Consider the following 15685-nt stretch of genomic DNA (forward strand, 5'->3'; position numbering starts at 1 on the left):
AAGAACTGAACCGGTAATATTAACTATGGATTTGGGGTGATTATGATGAGTCAATGTAGATTCATCATTTGTAACAAATGTACTATTGTGGGATCTTGGAATGCAAAGTCCAAGAAAGAATTCTTGAAACATTGTGTGGTACAATTTAGTAAGTTTATTTAAGTAGCTGGGGGTCAGGACCCATGGGCAGAAAAATCTGCACTTTTGCTCTATGATGGTGGTGGTTATATGCTTAGTCCTCAAGGGGGAGGGGATGTACATAGAGTGTTAAATCATAAATGTTTTCTTTGAGGGGCGCCTGGATGGTTCAGTCGGTTAAGCGTCCGACTTCAGCTCAGGTCACGATCTCCCGGTCCGTGAGTTCGAGCCCCACGTTGGGCTCTGTGCTGACGGCTCAGAGCCTGGAGCCTGCTTCAGATTCTGTGTGTGTGTGTGTCTCTCTCTCTCTGCCCCTCCCCCACTCGCACAGTCTGTGTGTGTGTGTGTCTCTCAAAAATAAAGATTAAAAAAATTTTTTTAAATAAATGTTTTCTTTAAATTTCTACTCCTAAAACTACTTTCCCAAGATTTCTCTGGTACTTATCATTCAGCTCAATATTAACTAATGGTGAGATGTACAGGCAGTCATGAAACCCTTTAAGAATGTAGCAACCAGCATGTATTTGATCCTTATCAAAACTATGCAGGCTGTAGGTGAGCCTACTGGCCTAAAGGTGAACATTTTTCTGCTTCTATCCCTCATTTCTCCCCTTAACAATTTTGGTCCTTAAATCTTTAAGGTTGTTGAAGGGTGAAGGGCTCATCTTCTGAACTTCTTCAAGCTGACAGAAAAAGATGGTTGTAGAGATGTCCCTATAGACTGAAATTGGTCACTATCTGTTTCTACAAGTAGATTACAGAAGGCCACTGCTGTAGAGTCCACAGTGAACATCCGGGCAGTAGTAAGCTGTCAGCTGGGTGAAGGAGTCAGGAATTGCTTGCTTGTATCTTGACAATAGGACAGAACAAAGCAAATGAGACAATGCATTAGTATTAATATTATAATGAAAATAAGAGCAATGAGAAGACCATTTGGCATAGACCATAGTCCACTTCCTGACCAGGAATATAACCAGTCATTAAGTGGCAATGTAGAGTCTTCAGAAGGAATAGTTTGACTATTGATATCAGTAAGTAATCCTGTTATATTTTTGTTAAAATCTGGAACATAGACACAACATTCCACTTTAATAATGCCATTCATTCCTCCTTGTGCTGCTCTTAAGACATTTAATACCATTCTATTTTGTAGAATTGCTTTACATATTTGAGTTACTTTAGTGTTTAATAATGTAATGCTATTTTGAGAATCATTTGAGGCCTTAATTGTGTATTTATCAAGGGCCTCTGTGTGCCATCTTCTAAACCTACTGATGGAAGAAAAGTAGATGTCAGATGCTCATACCAATGGAACATGGATCTTTTCCATCGTTGCTTTAAATATGGAAGATTAGCTGGACTTATGACAGTCCTAGTGCTATGGCCGTGCATCCGGGCATAACCTATAGTACATCTTCCAGTCCAGCCTGGTGGAAGCCAGGGCCACAAATTTGGGTCACATAACCACTGATATCCATTGTGTTTCATTAGGTGCAAGCTATCTGATGCCTGGTTGCCTTGTCTAATCAGTAGCAAACCAAAACATTGCCTATAAAATAATGGTATGGTCACAGACTTCTTGGAGGGAGACGTTCCATTCGGCAAGTACTATTGGACCATGAATCAGGGGTATGGTTTTTCTGTTCCCATCATAAAAGGACCTTTTGGCTTAGTTGTCCTATCATAGGAGTAAGCTACATATATCTATCCCATATTTGATATAATCCTTCCAGGGTGTATCAATAAGAAGGACTATGTAGTCAAGAAATTTGTTTCCATGAGCCTATTTGTGGGTTGGAATATTCAGTTAAAATTTTGAGAGTTTGAGGATAAGAGAAAGGCCTCCAATGGCTCAGAGAGTCCCATGTAACATTTATCATAGGCCAACAAGAAACATTCTTTTTAGTAATAGAAACATGCCTATATGTGCTGGTATGGGGGTGACTTCTTGGGTGTGGTTAAAGATGGCCACTGTATGCTTTGCAAGAGGCTCTGCTTGTAATTTTACATCAATAGAGGTGGCTCCTGGGACAAATAGGACTAAGGGATAAAACCATTAAGAAGCCTTCTTTGCCTGGTGTCTAGCCTTAATATCCTAATTACAAGGAATTGCTGGCAAGTGGGAGATGACTTGTCCCAGGAGATAAGGGCATCCCCAAGTGCATTCTCCAATCCAGTTATAAGGAAGGTGGGGGCCATCCATTATCTCCGCAAGTTCGTAGTTAACTCCATGGAGTGGGGTATGCTCTGACTTTTAAGGAGCAATTTTGTTATTCCAGCCACATAGAATTGATCAAGGTGATAGCTGAGTTACTCATTTGTTGGGGAGTCCATCCCATTGTCCAGCTGTTTAAATAGTCATATGCCCATGATGTCCCTTTTATTATCTCCATAGAGTAATAAGCAGAAAGATTATATATGAGTTATTATGGCCATCGGTCTGAAATTCTCCTCAAGTAGTCCAGCTTAGGCAAACAACAAACATTTAAAGAGAATTAATCAAACCTAGAATCTAACATCCATAAGGATGCATTATTGAAAGATGATATTTCTAAATTCACCCTTATTTCTAGAGAGGGCAAAATCAAGACTAATTCATTTGTAAAACAAGTCCAGTTATAACAAGGTTGGCCTGATTATTTACACAAGCTGAGCAACAATAGTGATTGATCACACAGATTCTTTAAAATCTGCTTTGCTAGGACTTTATATAAGGAATCCTTTTTTGTTATTATTATTTATTTATTTTGAGAGAGAGAGCTCATGGGTGGGGTAGCGGCAAAGAGATTGGGGGAGAGAGAGAATCCCAAGCAGGCTCCACACTGTCAGCAGGGAGCCTGATGGGGGGCTCAATCCCATGAACTGTGAGATCATGACCTGACTCAAAAACAAGAGTCAAACTTTTAACTGACTAAACCACCCAGGTGCCCCTATAAGGAATCTTTAGATTAAACTTTTAATAGCCTCTTGAGGCCAGAGCCAAGCTAAATATTTGCCATCAGACTTTCCTGCAATACCTATAGATTTGGGTGTATCCCTCTTCTCAAGGTCCTCAAAATATCCTGAGGTTTCTTGCACCAGGCAGGTAGTAACATTCTCTACTCACCTGTTAAGGTTGCTGGGAACTCTGTAAGCAAGGTATCAGGCTAACATTCTCAAGGAGCTTTATTGGCTCCATAAACTCAGCATTAATTCCTTAGAGCTGTCTGGTCATACCTCAGTCTCTGCATGTCTTTCTCAAATATGACATTCCAGTCAAAGCCTTGGTAATCTAACCAATGTTTCCAGTGGTGTACTATTACAAGAAGAATAGATGCTTATTCAATGTACAAAAATAATTATAATTGCCATGGAAGAAAGAATACTCAGTTTCTGAATTCTAGAAGGTTCAGGTAGGGAAAAAAAATTAAATGCTTCCATTTGTCCATAATGGAATATTTTATCATCTTTCTCAGTTCATTCAGTCCTATGTTATTAATTTTTGCTCAGTTTGAATGCAACTTTCCCATTACTTCTGGAAATTCTTACCCAGTTCAGTTTTATGATTTTACAGGTATCAAAAACCTGTATTTGTCAAAAGTCCTTTTTATGAATCTCCTTGAAGACAAAACAGATTTTGCAAGTGCATCAGAACAATAACCATAAATGACCAAAAAACAAACACACAAACAACTCAGAAATGGACACAGTTAAAGATCTGATATGAGAGCTCATTTGAAAAGGAAATCCGGTTATTTCTGTAATGCACATTTCAATAATTCAAGTAATGACCTTATACCAGCAGATATTAAAACTTCAGGAATTTCATATATTTTCTAGAATAGTTGGAGCAACAACCTAAGACTAATTATTATTGGTTTGACAGTGCTTTCCAAGTAACTTAACATACCAAATAAACAAGCCTATTTAGTAAAAAAGACTTCATTTACAATTCAAATCTGAGGGGATTTTGTTAAAAACCTCAGAAAGTTTTAAAGCGAATGCCTCAATTGGATTATAGATCATTAAAAATTCAATATTTACGGGGCGCCTGGGTGGCGCAGTCGGTTAAGCGTCCGACTTCAGCCAGGTCACGATCTCGCGGTCCGTGAGTTCGAGCCCCGCGTCAGGCTCTGGGCTGATGGCTCAGAGCCTGGAGCCTGTTTCCGATTCTGTGTCTCCCTCTCTCTCTGCCCCTCCCCCGTTCATGCTCTGTCTCTCTCTGTCCCAAAAATAAATAAATGTTGAAAAAAAAAATTAAAAAAAAAAAAATTCAATATTTACATTTAACCAAGGTGGCAATAAGGGATTCTACAAAATATTATACAATTGTTAGTAAAACTTAACTCCTTTAACATTGAGAAGTTTTAACTTTCTTAAGTAATCAAAGACCTAAAAAGGCAAAACATAGAAGTTTGGTTTTCTGGGCAGATGAAGTAAAGAGAAGAAAAAACTTTGTTTACATATTCTTATCAAGAGCAGTCCAACAATCTAAGAAAACTGTCATTTTATTTTTTTTATTTAAAAAAAAATGTGTTTAATGTTTACTTTTGGGAGAGAGACAGAGTGTGAGCAGGGGAGGAGCAGAGAGAGAGGAGACACAGAATCCAAAGCAGGCTCCAGGCTCTGAGCTGTCAGCACAGAGCCCGATATGGGGCTTGAACTCACAAACTGCAAGGTCATGACCTGAACTGAAGCTGGATGCTTAACCAACTGAGCCACCCAGGAGCTCTGAAAACTGTCATTTTAACAGAGAGAGAAAAGCAGAATTTCAATCCTACACCAGTATACTTTTAAAATCCATTCATTTCAACCTTAGTACTGACCACATATAAAATTCTTTTCCAAAGATTTCTCTTACAAACTTTCTACAACTTCCTTTTTCATTCAGATTTTGTCCTAAGTATTTCCTATGTCCTATGTATTTCCACTCCTTTTGTCTTTCTTATTAAAAACACATCTTTTCTTGCACAGAGTTGCTTCTCTTACTTCCATCAGTCTTCATGACATTTAGCAGAATTTTAACTCTTAGAAATTTTAGTGTCCAGTGAAAATTAAGTAGTAACCAATTGCAAACTGCTATACCAGAATTCTTTAGATATGAAATTTGTAAATATATTTCATAATTTCTTAAAACATGTTCTTCCATACTATGATCTCTCAATAAAGCATAAAGCACGTTTACCAACAGACCCAAGTATCCTCAGTTTCTCTGCAATAAGAAGCTAAAAGCAGACAAACCTACAATCAGTAACCAATACTTTAGTATTCTGTCTTATTTGGAAAAGACTTAGATATCCAATGTGTTTAACCCAATTTGTCATCTAACTTAGACAAACTTTAAAGTTCCAAGTTCCCAAATATTTTGACAGCTATTTTATTTTATTTCTTTAACATTTATTTATTTTTGAGACAGAGAGAGACAGACCATGAATGGGGGAGGGTCAGAGAGAGGGAGACACAGAATCTGAAACAGGCTCCAGGCTCTGAGCTGTCAGCACAGAGCCCGACACGGGGCTCGAACTCACGGACCCCGAGATCATGACCTGAGCTGAAGTCGGACGCTTAACCGACTGAGCCACCCAGGCGCCCCTGACAGCTATTTTAACGATTACCCATGAGAACTTCCAGACACACAAATTTAGCTATCGTAGTAAGCCATCTTTTCCTGACAGATTGCAACAGACATAACATGAGCTTATTTGCCCTTTAGTAAGCCTTGGTAGGATAAAAGTTTTACATTTAATGCTGGTAACTCTAAAGACATGTCTATCTTAATTAAACTAACAAATTTAAATTAGGTTACTATGTTGCACCTGGGGCCAGCTAAAAGTTAATCAATTTGTTCCTCACTATGAATTTTCACCTGGGGCACCAGTAGGGAAATGAAGTGGGCAGTTTAAGTGCAGGGAGGGGTGCTCTTTGTTCCTTGATAGCGAGGGTAGGGGAGCAGGAGCCATTGGCACGGGAGGCCTGGGGATGGTATAGGAGCAAGTTATGCAAGCCCCGTGCATGATGGTGCAGAAATGGGGGGAGGGGAAGGGGCTGCAGAAGAAGTGAGGTTAGGCTAGGAAGGCTGGAGGTGGGGAGGTGGATAAAAGCCCCGGGGGGGGGGGGGCAGGGGGGGGTGCCAAGAAACAGGACTCATGGTCCTAAAGCTTGTCAGCTTGGACAGATGAACAGACACACGTTTTCTTTCCACACACAAAAAGTGAAAATAAGCAATCCATGCCAGGCTGGAGAAGACAGGGAACCTCCAGGAAACGAACAGAGTTTCAGCATCTGCTTGGGAATATTCCTTAAAGTCCCTGTCCCGAGGTAGACTAACCAGACATTCGACTCCAATTATTATAGCCATTAGCCTGGAAAATAGAGGAGGCAGGAAACCCCATGTATATCAAGAGTCAGGCAACATTCATCCAGTCCTCTCAAGATATATTCCAGATTTGACACACAAAAGAAGCAAACAAAGAGGAGATGAGTGATTCGGCAAAAACAGAGGGAGGCAGATACAGGATCTTAGCAGCAACCTGGGCAGGGGGTGGGACACAGGGAGAACAGGACAGAACACAGAGAAGGTGGCAGATTAACAGAAGTAGAAGGGCCTGAGGCAGCTGAGCTGATGGTGGCTTCAGGGCGGGAGGGTCATATCCATATCCCTAAGGATAAGGGGGGATCCTTAGGCCCCCTAGAGGACTGTGGACAGATCAAGGTTTTGGTACAGGGCCATAAAGGCCTGACCATATGGGATTTCAGACCGTTTTCCCTGACACCTACAAAAAAAGGTCCCATTGGTAAATAGTATTGAAATTTAAGGACCCATTAATGGGCCATTTTTCATCATCCTCCAGAGAATATTGAGGCCAGGCATTATTACAAAAGAAGATGGGAACAACTTCTTTAAATCCTGTTGTCCAACTTGACTCCAATGTGTTAGGAGACGGCCCAAAGGGGAATTGAAATTGAGGAAGTTGATCCCATAGTCAATTCCTACAAAACTAGGAGAGTACGTCAACTAAGTAGGAGTCCATTACCAAAATCCCCCTCAGCTTCTGACTGGATCCCATTAGGAATATTGCCAAAGGTCCTGGGGTTCCAAGTGGTGGGAGGCATCCCTCTTCCTCAACTACTCTGATAACTTTGTACTACATGAGAAGGGATGTCGACCTCCCTTCACTTCCCCTTTGCATTCTAGACTACCATGGGTGCCAGTGAATGGACTGAAACTATGTAGAGAGTGGGGCTGCCTCTTTCCATTTTGGGGCAGTTGATATATTTGATGACCAATAATAATACCCTTTGTAAGCCTCTAGATCTAGTACTAATGGATGGGGTAAAGGTCCTGGACTTTGCCAAGAAGGGGCAGCTATTTTACATCATATTAAGTTATCCTGTATCTAAGCTAGAAGTACTTTCAATCTAGAGAGCAGGATCAAGAACGCCAAACAACCCATGGGTAAGGACAAATGAGAGACATGGAAAAAAACAAAAGTATGGAACTTCTATCTAATCCAGGCTTTATCCATGATCCATGAGCTTTATCCATGATCCAGTCCCAAGGGAACAGTCCCCTATTGGGTGAGTGTCCCAACTGGGTAATAGTTCTGGCCAATCCTTTTTGGGAAGCATGCAGTCAGACCTATCTCGGATTTTATGCTCATCGAGTTATTTAGGAGGAAACCTTACACAGAAGTCTTGAGATAGGTGGACATCCTAATGACACATATGGCTGTCCTGTGCCTGACAAGAATACATGCATTAAAAGAACAGAAAAAAAAAAACAAGGAGAATCTGCTTTCTGAGCTTAGCGCTGTTAAGGGCTGAGGTAATAGTCAGGAAGCAAGAGTCCATTCCTCCCCACAGTGTGGCCACAGGCAAGAGGTTCTCTCTTGAGCACTCAAACAAGACATGTTCCAAAGGGTCAAACTATTCAGGACATCTCTGATAAAGAAAAAAAAAAAAACTGGAAGGAAACAAAGACGGGGTAAAGAAGACTTACCAAGTTGCACTGATGCTCTTGGAGTCACCCCGTTGTCCCCATACGGGCCACCAAAAATACTGTGGGATTGTGGAGCACAACTGCCAAGAAAGAATTCTTAAGACATTGTGTGGTGCACCTTAGTAAGTTTATTGACGTAGCACAGGGACAGGACCTGTGGCTACAGGTCAGCCAACTGGGCTAAAGGTGAACGTTTTTCTGCTTCTATCTCTCATCACTAACACTGTGGTGGAGGATGTTGGTAATGGTGGAGGCTATGTATGGTAGGTGTGGTGCAGGAAATATACAAGAAGTCTCTGTACCTTCCCCTCAATTCTGCTGTGAACCTAAACTCTACGGATAACAGTCTTGATCAAATTTTTTTTTTTAATTTTTAGTGTCATTATCTCTAGAATTAGTTACTGTGACTAAATAGTGCTTTGAGCTACTCAATTTTCCACCTGTGTCTTTCCCTCTACCTCCTTACCTGAAAAGAATTCTACAGCAAGAGAGCAGAAGGAGCTCCTATTAGACCTAACTGGCTTCTGTTTTCCAAAGAGTCTCAGCCCATTGAGGAAAATAACGTATAAGGGAAGAGGCTGAATGTTTGGGAGAAGCAGAAAGAAGTCTGACAGCCACTTTAAACTACAGATTACTCAGGTCCTAATAAAGAAGCTATTGCACCTAACTAAAAGGGCTACATCCATTTCTGCAGGGAGACTGGCTTAGAGGCCCATGGGTTCCCAACTCTGCCAAAGATTTCTGTAACTCAGCACGGCCGGGAAGTGGCAGAGAGCTTTAGGAGCCAAACAATGGCAGCCTCAGCAGTGACAGTCAACTTGCCATACCTGGGCTTGTGAGCTGTGCCCCGTGCACTCTACACAAGATAATGTTGGCCTGGAAAGGTTGGATAGAAGGAAACATTCAGATGCAGAAGTACATACTTAAAACCCATAAGCTGAAAAATCTGAGGTGATAAAGTGCTCACCTACCAAAAAAAAGGGAGGGAGGGAGAAAGTTGAGCTTCTTTGGGTCTCTGCCTATATACTTACATCAATCTCCTTTTGACAGAATACAGGAAAAGGATCAAAGATGATAAATTTGTGCCATTATTAACAGGTTATCTGAAGAGGAAGCGACGAAACATGAACTTTATGTCAATCTTTGGTGCTCAAGTTAAGGTTCCCTGCTCAGACATTCTCGGTCTCAAGCACCAAAAGAGAAGGCCGCAGTCACAGAGAAGTGCCCTGCAGGCGAGCTCAAACGCTTTCTGATTTGGGATCTTAATAGCTACAGAATTTAAACAGCCCCCTGTTGTCTCCCATTGCATTGCCCTCATCAGTGTTATAATAAAGACAACCTGTGATTTCCCAACGTCGGGAGGCACCTGTGGTTCGTCTCAGGCCTTCAAGGAAAGCACAGCAGCAGCTGGTACCGTGATTACAGCCGCAGCGCACTGAGGACAAGAGTGAGGAGGGTTTCCTAACAGTCCAGAGAAGTTCACGTTAGCTGCAAAACCTCATTTTCAGAGGAAAAAAAATCTACCAACCATGTCATCGTTTTCATGATGGCCTTAATGCTGAATTTGAGCCCAAAGTTGATACTACTACCTAAAAAGATATTACCTATGCAATTTTAAACACTCAGACAGACATACATAGAATTTATTTTCACACAGCCCTTTCCAGCTGTATCTCTAATTAATCCTAATTAGTCTCCCTTTCATTTACTTTTTATCATTAAGAATCATTTTATTTCAGCGGTGCCCAGGTGGCCCAATCAGTTAAGTGTCTGACTCCTGTTTTCTGCTCAGGTCATGATCTCAAGGTTCGTGAGATCAAGAGCCTGCTTGGGATTCTCTCTCTCCCTCTCTCTTTGACCCTTCCCCTCTCATGTTTTTTCTCTTCAAAATAAATAAACTTAAAAAATAAAAGAAGAATTTTATTTCAAATTCCACCTTTTGGGGGCCATCAGCTTTCAAAAAATTGAGATATAATTGATATAGAACATTATATTAGTTTCAGGTGTACAATGTAATGATTTAATATTTGCACATATTGCAAAATGATCACTGCAATAAGTTAACATCCATCACCACGCAGTTACGATTTTTTTCTTACGATGTGAATTTTTTTTATTTTTTTATTTTATTTTTTTTTTAATGTTTATTTATTTTTGAGACAGAGAGAGACAGAGTATGAACAGGGGAGGGTCAGAGAGAGAGGGAGACACAGAATCCAAAGCAGGCTCCAGGCTCTGAGCTGGAAGCACAGAGCCCGACACGGGGCTCGAACTCACAGACCGCGAGATCATGACCTGAGCTGAAGTCGGACACCTAACCGACTGAGCCACCCAGGCGCCCCACGATGTGAATTTTTAAGATCTACTCTCTTAGCAACTTTTAAATACACAATAGAGTATTATTAACTATAGTCACCATGCTGTATGTTACATCCCCAGGACTTATTTTTTTATAAACTGGAAGTTTGTACCTTTTGACTCTCTTCACCCATTTTGCACCACCCCCCCATCCCCCTGCCAACCTTCTACTTCTGGCAACAACCCACCTATTCTCTGTATCTATGAGTTTGGCATTTTCAAGGGGATTGTTTGTGTTTTGGGGAGGGAGGGGAGTTAAATTCCACATGTAAGTGAGATCTTTCAGTATTTGTCTTTCTCCACTGACTTATTTCACTTAGCATGATGCCCTCAAGATCCATGTATTTTGTCTCAAATGGCAAGATTTCCTTCTTTTTTATAGCTGAATAATACTCCATTATATATTTATATATCTCATAACATCTTTAGCCATTATCCACCAACGGATACTTAGTTTGCAACCATACCTTGGCTATTGTAAAAAATGCTGCAATGAACATGGGGTACAGATACCTTTTTGAAATGGTGTTTGTTTTCTTCACATAGATACCCAGAAGTGGACCATATGCCACTAACTTTTCTTAAATGCTCAATTTTAACCTTAAAGGGTGTCTGTAACCTTACATAAATTTGGAAATCTCTTAATTTAGGCACCTTTCTAGGACATTCTGTTTGTAATTGTTATGCCATCATCACATTTATTTTCATTATCCAAACTTCTTTAATTTTAAGAATGTTTTCCTGTAATTCATTCATAGAATTTTAATTTTGATTTTGCTTCAGTCTTGTATGATTCTCTAATTTCATCAAACTAATTTTTATTATTTGCCTAATAAATGTACAGCATGCAAGATGCTAAGAACACAGGTCCTATTTGCCTAAACAAGCTAATACACAGATATAGTAGAGTTAAATGTAGTATCAGATAAACTGTAATGTACAGCGATCATCCAAGGGGCCCAGACCTGACGCTGCAGGACACCCCAGGTTGCTGGTGACTGGTGACCAGGTAGTTGGAGCTGCACGTATGTGATCCAGAGAGAGGTTTCTACAGTAGACACAAATCAGAGTGGCTGGCCGCGACTATTCAAGGAGATAGTTAGATCTCCTTGAATCATGGCTGTACTACACAACCTTTCCAGGTTATGGTCTCTGTCACTGGTACTCAGAATGGCAAGATAAGTCTGGGATTGGCTGACGCCCTCCCACCGCAGCTGGCATCACAGCTGAAAAATCAAGAAACTTTCATCTTTTAAGTTTTAGAGGCAGGGAATAACACACCCCTGTTGTTTAAATCCTCCTCTGAGACACTGCCCTGTTTTCTTTTAAAGGAGAAGGACTAGGACTCTGAACCAGGCACTGGACGAAGTCATTTAGTATCTCACATCATCTTCACAACCACCCTATAAAATAGTTACTATTTTTTTCTTCTTTACTTCTTTTTTCTTCTTCTTCTTCTTTTCCTCTTTTTCTTCTTTTCTTCCACCCTATAAAATAGTTGCTTATTTTTTTGAAAGAGAGACAGAGCACAAGCAGGGGAGGGACACAGAGAGAGGAAGACACAGAATCCAAAGCAGGCACCAGGTTCTGAGCTGCCAGCACAGAGCCTGACATGGGGCTGGAACTCACGAACCGTGAGATAATGACCTGAGCCAAAGTCAGGTGCTCAACTGACTGAGCCACCCAGACGCACCCTCATCTCAATATTCTTTTTTTTTTTTTTAATTTTTTTCTTTAACGTTTATTTTTTGAGACAGAGACAGAGCATGAATGGGGGGAGGGGCAGAGAGAGAGGGAGACACAGAATCAGAAGCAGGCTCCAGGCTCCGAGCCGTTAGCACAGAGCCCAACTCAGGGCTTGAACTCGTGAACCACAAGATCATGACCTGAGCCAAAGTCGGACACCTAACCGACTGAGCCACCCAGGCGCCCCTCAAGATTCTTAATTATATCTGCAAAGACCTTTTTTCCGAATTAGGTCACATTTCTCAGGTTCTGGGTGCTAAGATGTGGACACATGTTAACCCACCATACCTTCCTACTAAGATCCCTGAACATTGTACTTGTCACATATACAGTGTTGAGGGCTTCACAGACTCACAGAAAACTAGGTAATGAATCCCAGGGATCATCTCTTATTTTCAGCAGAATAAAGTGAGGCCCAAAAGAGAGGTGCCTTGTTCAAGGTGACACAGCAAGTTCACAGCAGATTCAAGGCCACAGTAAACTTTCTGAAGCCCCATCCAAAGGCCATTTCACATCATCAGAGGATGATTAATATACATCATTGTGTAATTAAAAACGTTTTCATCTGTCAAAGAATCATGATTAAAAACAATGATCAGGGGGCACCTGGGTGGCTCAGTCAGTTAAGCATCGATTTCGGCTCAGGTCATGATCTCACATTTGGTGGGTTCGAGCCCTGTGTCAGGCTCTGTGCTGACAGCTCAGAGCCTGGAGCCTGCTTTGGATTCTGTATCTCCCTCTCTCGTTCTCTCTCTCTGCCCCTCCCCCATTTGTGCACACACTCTCTCTCTCTCTCTCAAAAATAACTAAACTTTAAAAATAAAAATAAAAACAAGCGAAAAAGAACAATGATCAGGGGGTGCCTGGGTGGCTTTGTCAGTTAAGCAACTGACTCTTGATTTTGGCTCAGGTCAGAATCTCAGTTTATAAGTTTGAGCCCCACGTTGGGCTCTGTGCTGACAGCACTGAGCCTACTTGGGATTCTGTCTCCCTCTGTCTCTGCACCTCCCCCACATGCTCTCTATCTCTCTCTCAAAATAAATAAAAATAAACCTAGAAAAATTGTTAAAAACAATGATCAGTACGTCTCTGTGGCAAATTTCTCTCAGATCTCAGGCCTGGGAAAAAGTTTTTTTTTCCACAGCTAGACTATGGTTCACATAGCTATGAAAGTTAAATAATTATATCTATTTGTGGCTGGCTGCTAAGGTATTAGGTCCGTATCTGACCAATTTCCTCTTCCCCAACCAAAAAATTACTTTCCCTGAAATGGCTTTTGTATTAGAAATTTCAGTTACAGCTTCAGGGGTGCCTGGGTGGACCCATTAAGTGTCCAACTCTCAGTTTTGGTTCAGGTCATGATCTTACAGTTTGTGGGACCAAGTCCTGTCCTGCTCTGTGCTGACAGCACAGAACCCACTTGGGACTCTCTCTCTCCCTTTCTCTGCTCCTCCCCTACTTGTGCGCTCTCTCTCTCTCTCTCTCTCTCTCTCTCTCTCTCGCTCTCACTCTCAAAATAAATAAGTAAACATAAAAAAGAAATTTCAGTTATAGCTTCAAGATACAAGATATTAAATACCAAACTGAACCAGGAGGCAGACCACCCTGGAGAACTTAGGGAATACAGGGATTTTGAGAACTGGTGAGGAGTATTAACCTCTCACCTCCGGAGAAGGTGTGCAGGGCTGGGAGATGATATGTGAGGATTCCCTTTATAAAGGTCTGTGGGGCTACTTTGATACATGCCTCTCTCACCTAGTGTCTGCCCCTCAGCACCAAGCTGGTGAGAAGGGCTCAACTATGCCCTGCCCTGCAGGGAGGGAGTGGACTGCCATTTACTAAGTCCCACAGAAATCTGAGCAGTGACCGCCAGCATGAGAAGAACTGGGCTGCCGTCTCAGAGGTGGTGGGCGATACGGAGCACAAGTGTCCCCGAGGATCAGAGGAGCCGGTACGGGGTTGCCTAAGGTCCTGCCCACTGTGCCAACCGGACGGGCAGAGGAATCTCAGCAGGGAAAGGCTGGAAGTGTCCTGGCACTCCTAGAGGCTGCAGAAAGAGTAAACGAGGAGCTAGAGGGGAATACATCCACTAGCCCAGCAAAGTCCCTGTGAGAAGCCCCCACGGATAGACTCCAAAGAGCTGATGAAAGAGCTCCAAAGTCTCCAAAGAGCTGCAAAAGAGTCTCCATGAGAAGAGTCCGCTTCAAACATCTCCCAGGCCCAGAGAATTCACAGGTTTCCCATAGCATCAGTCAGGTGAGAACTTTCCCTCCCTTCCACCCTAGCCCCGACACAGGAAAGATTAGAGATAGTACATAGCTGGGGGTGGAGGTGGGTGAGAGGAGGTAATTTATAAAGAAGCCAGCCCTGTACCTTCCCAGGAGTCACCGGGCCTCACGGAGCAGGATCGGAGGAGGAGGGAGTAGCTTGCAGTTTCAACGGAAGTTAGAAACTTGGACAAATGGGACTAATTGTTGAAATGAGACTGTGTTTTGTAATTTAAAGGAACCCCAGGACTTTTGGTACCAAACCGTGTGTGTGTAGCCAACCAGAACATTCAGGCCTATTGGCATTTTCCTCCAGGATCATGGGAAGAACTTTCCCCACTGAGTGCATTTTAAAGGAACCTTCCCCAAAGAACAAAATTTTTAAAGTTTGCTATGTAGTTGATACGTTCCTGTTCAAATTATCAGTCACGTTGCATTGAAAACAAAAGTCACAATCTCTACCACCTTCCATGAACAATTGGAGATCTATTACTCTTAAACAAAAAGATGTTTGTTCCAGGGGCACAATGTTGGCAGTGATGTCTGCCAGCTTGTGATGGCTTCAGCAGACTGCCCTGTTCACCACACATGGCCTTGCCTCCCTGGTTTCACTGGACCTCACTTCCAATCACCATCTACTCACTTTCTGCATAGAGAACAGCTTAAACGTTTGTTTTTTTTTTTAAGTTTATTTATTTTTGAGAGAGACAGAGACAGCGTGAGCAAGAGAGAGGCAGAGAGAGGATCCCAAGCAGGCTCCACGCTGCCAGCTCAGAACCCGACGTGGGGCTTGATCTCACAAAATCATGAGATCGTGACCTGAGCTGAAACCAAGAGTAGGACGCTTAACCAACTGAGCCACCCAGGCACTCCAGCCATTTCTTATTTTATAAGCTTCTGACTTCCATACTCACAGAATAAGTCACTTTTCCTACAATGAGTGATAAAACGTTTCTTCTCTAAAAGTAATTCTGGCATCAACTGAAGGGACACTGTGGTTTTCATCCTGTACCCACGTGATGGCAACCAAAAGTGAGTCATGCATTTATAAAAAATAACCCACTTTGTGCCTTTATAAAGATAATTTTTCCTTTTCAGTAGAAATTACATAGCTGTCAAAACCATGAAACTCACATATATGGAGAGACCGTGCTTGACTACAGTTCAGTGCTTTTGGTTCCTAGCAGTTTTTAGTGTG

General features: G+C 41.8%; 1 long non-coding RNA gene across 1 annotated transcript; it reads right to left on the reverse strand.

Moving 5' to 3' along the window:
* Positions 1-523: 523 nt before the first annotated feature.
* On the reverse strand, positions 524-15020 carry LOC147577262 (uncharacterized). The gene is made up of 3 exons (XR_015240096.1): positions 14594-15020; positions 8117-8196; positions 524-987 (listed from the first exon to the last, which is right to left on the reverse strand). It is a non-coding gene; the product is annotated as an uncharacterized LOC147577262 (long non-coding RNA).
* Positions 15021-15685: the final 665 nt, after the last annotated feature.

Source organism: Puma concolor, chromosome C2 (assembly GCF_028749965.1).
Source record: "Puma concolor isolate L17-30 chromosome C2, mPumCon1.1.hap2, whole genome shotgun sequence".
Lineage (NCBI taxonomy): Eukaryota > Metazoa > Chordata > Mammalia > Carnivora > Felidae > Puma > Puma concolor.